Genomic DNA, 2679 nt, shown 5'->3' on the forward strand with positions numbered 1-2679 from the left:
GATGCGCGACTCCCAAGGGAAAAAGGCTAGGTGGCGAATGGTAAAACCAAGGTTGGGCCTTGCTGGAGGAGTTTTATTCAAAGCGAACTGTCAAGGGGTTCCCATTATAACCCAACCGCGTGAGGAACGCAAAATCCGGGAACATAACACCGATATGACGGAAACTAGGGCGGCAAGAGTGGAACAAAACACCAGGCATAAGGCCGAGCCTTCCACCCTTTACCAAGTATATAGATGCATTAATTAAATAAGATATATAGTGATATCCCAACAAGTAAACATGTTCCAACAAGGAACAACATCTCCATGTTCCAACAAGGAACAAACTTCAATCTTCACCTGCAACTAACAACGCTATAAGAGGGGCTGAGCAAAGCGGTAACATAGCCAAACAATGGTTTGCTAGGACAAGGTGGGTTAGAGGCTTGGTTCAACAATATAGGAGGCATGATAAGCAAGTGGTAGGTATCGCAGCATAGGCATAGCAAAAGAGCGAGCAACTAGCAAGCAAAGATAGAAGTGATTTCGAGGGTATGGTCATCTTGCCTGAGATCCCGCAAGGAAGAAGAATGAGTCCATGAAGAAGACAAACGGACGTAGATGAACGGGTCCTCACAAACGCGACGTTACCGGAACCAACCCGAATAAGCAAACACCGGAAAGAAGGCAAACAACATAGTAAACAACCAACACATGAACATGGTATGATGCACAACCGAGTATGATGCATGTCCGGTTTAAAGAAACATGGCATGGCAAAATGCACAAAACAATCCTACAAATTAAGTGGAGCTCAATATGCAACGAGTTGCATATTGACGAAACACCACATTCAAGTTATTTAGTTTCGATCTTGTTTATGTACCCAACAATATTAAATGTTGTTAAAACATGGCAAGAGGGTGAAGCAAAGTAAAACTACCTATCTAGTCAAGTTTAAATGAGGCCGGAAGCACCGAACAACATTTCCGGTAAATCCCCACATGCCTTAGTAATTTATTGCAACAACAATTTAAACATTTTAAATGTTCTTATCATGATGCGGATGGCATGTACAAGTTTATGCAATTTTACTAAAAGTTGACAAGAGCATTAAGAAGCATTTGTCACCGTGGCGGAAACAAAAGGGGTGCCACGACAACGATACCGGTAACTCGATTGAGATAACGATACAAAGGAGAAGTATGCGGATGCGTGCAAAAGATGGTGGGGCGCTCCCGGATTCCGGGTGTCCCACGAGTTGACGATGGTGACAAGGCAAAAGAGGGGCAACGTGCACCGACAATTCGAGCACGGAGCAAGCACGAGCATCTCATACATCACACATGCATTCGTTCACGGGCAGTCGTCTCGGGGTTATACCTTCGAAGCGTGCGAGCGGAACAGTACTCGTTCGGTGCAAAGTAGAGGAAGTAGCCATTCTCGCACGCTCTAGGGTCGGTGGTAGAGGTTCTCGCGATCTCGGCGATGGTAGTGGTACATGTTTATCGTTGCACAAGTTTCCGTAGACGTTCATGATGTCGTGGTGGAAAGTAGCGGTTCACGCGACGGTAGTTGAACTTGACGTTTGCGTTACACGGGTCTTCGGCGACGGTCGTCGTACATGGTTCGGAGTGGTACTTGCATCTTCGGATTTGTCGGTCTCGTCATCTCGAAGGGGTGCTAGACGGTCTTCGCGATTCCGAAGGCGACGGTAGAGGTACAAACGTTCTCGCGGTACTTGGGTCGTCGTGGAACTTGGCGCTTGCGGTATTTATAGCTCGAAGGGGTATTTGGCGGGTCCGAGGTCTCCGGCCGTAGTGGTTCTTGATGATACGGGTAGTCGAACTTGACAAAAAACGGGTCTCCTCGGGGACTTGATGCATCCAAATTCTTCGAGTTTGTAGTGGTACTTGGCGTTCTGGTTCGGTGGTGAAGCATGTGCTTGGCAGCAAAACAGAGACGAGCAAGAGAAGGAGGGACGACGCGGTGGAGGCAAGATCGCTGGACGAGGTCGAGGTACGGAGCAGGGCGCCGAGTGGCACGACACGGTGCAGCTCGAGCACGAGGAGAAGCAGAGGAGGCCCGATGAGGAAGGGGCTTGCTGGCTTGGAGGCTCTGGTGGCCGGCGCCATGACGACTGGGGCCAGCGGCCTACGCCGAGAGCAGCAAGGAGAAGGCCGGGATGGGCAGTGCTTGACGTCGGCGGGCGGCGGCCTCACCGGAGTGGGGAAGGCGGCGACACTGGTGGGAGAAGGAGGCGGGGGTGCGGGCTCGCGCATGCTGATGGCCCCGTGGGCGCAACGGCGGCAAGGAGGCCGACGTGGCTCCGACCTGGTTCCCTGGATCGAAGGAGGAGGGAGGATGAGGGGAGCCGGAGGGAGATCGAGAGGGGGTTCGAGCAGCTGGGGATGGGGATCGGACTGCGAGGGAAAGATGGGGTCGGGCACGAGAGAGAGAGAGAGATCGAGGGAAGGAGGAGGTCGAGCAAGGGAGATGGCTTCTGGCGGCGGTGAGGGAACGAGGGAATGAGCAATCGAGGGGAGTGGGGTTTAGTCGGGCCTAGGGTTGCAGGCACTAGTGGGAGGCGGCTGGGCCTAGCAGGCCATGAAGCAGGAGGGGCCGGCCTGGCTAATAGGCTTGTGGGGAACGATGGCCTGGGTGGGATAGCTTGGTGGGAGGCCCAAATGGCCAGCAGTG

Source organism: Triticum aestivum, chromosome 2A, assembly GCF_018294505.1.
Source record: "Triticum aestivum cultivar Chinese Spring chromosome 2A, IWGSC CS RefSeq v2.1, whole genome shotgun sequence".
In the NCBI taxonomy this organism is placed as follows: Eukaryota; Viridiplantae; Streptophyta; class Magnoliopsida; order Poales; family Poaceae; genus Triticum; species Triticum aestivum.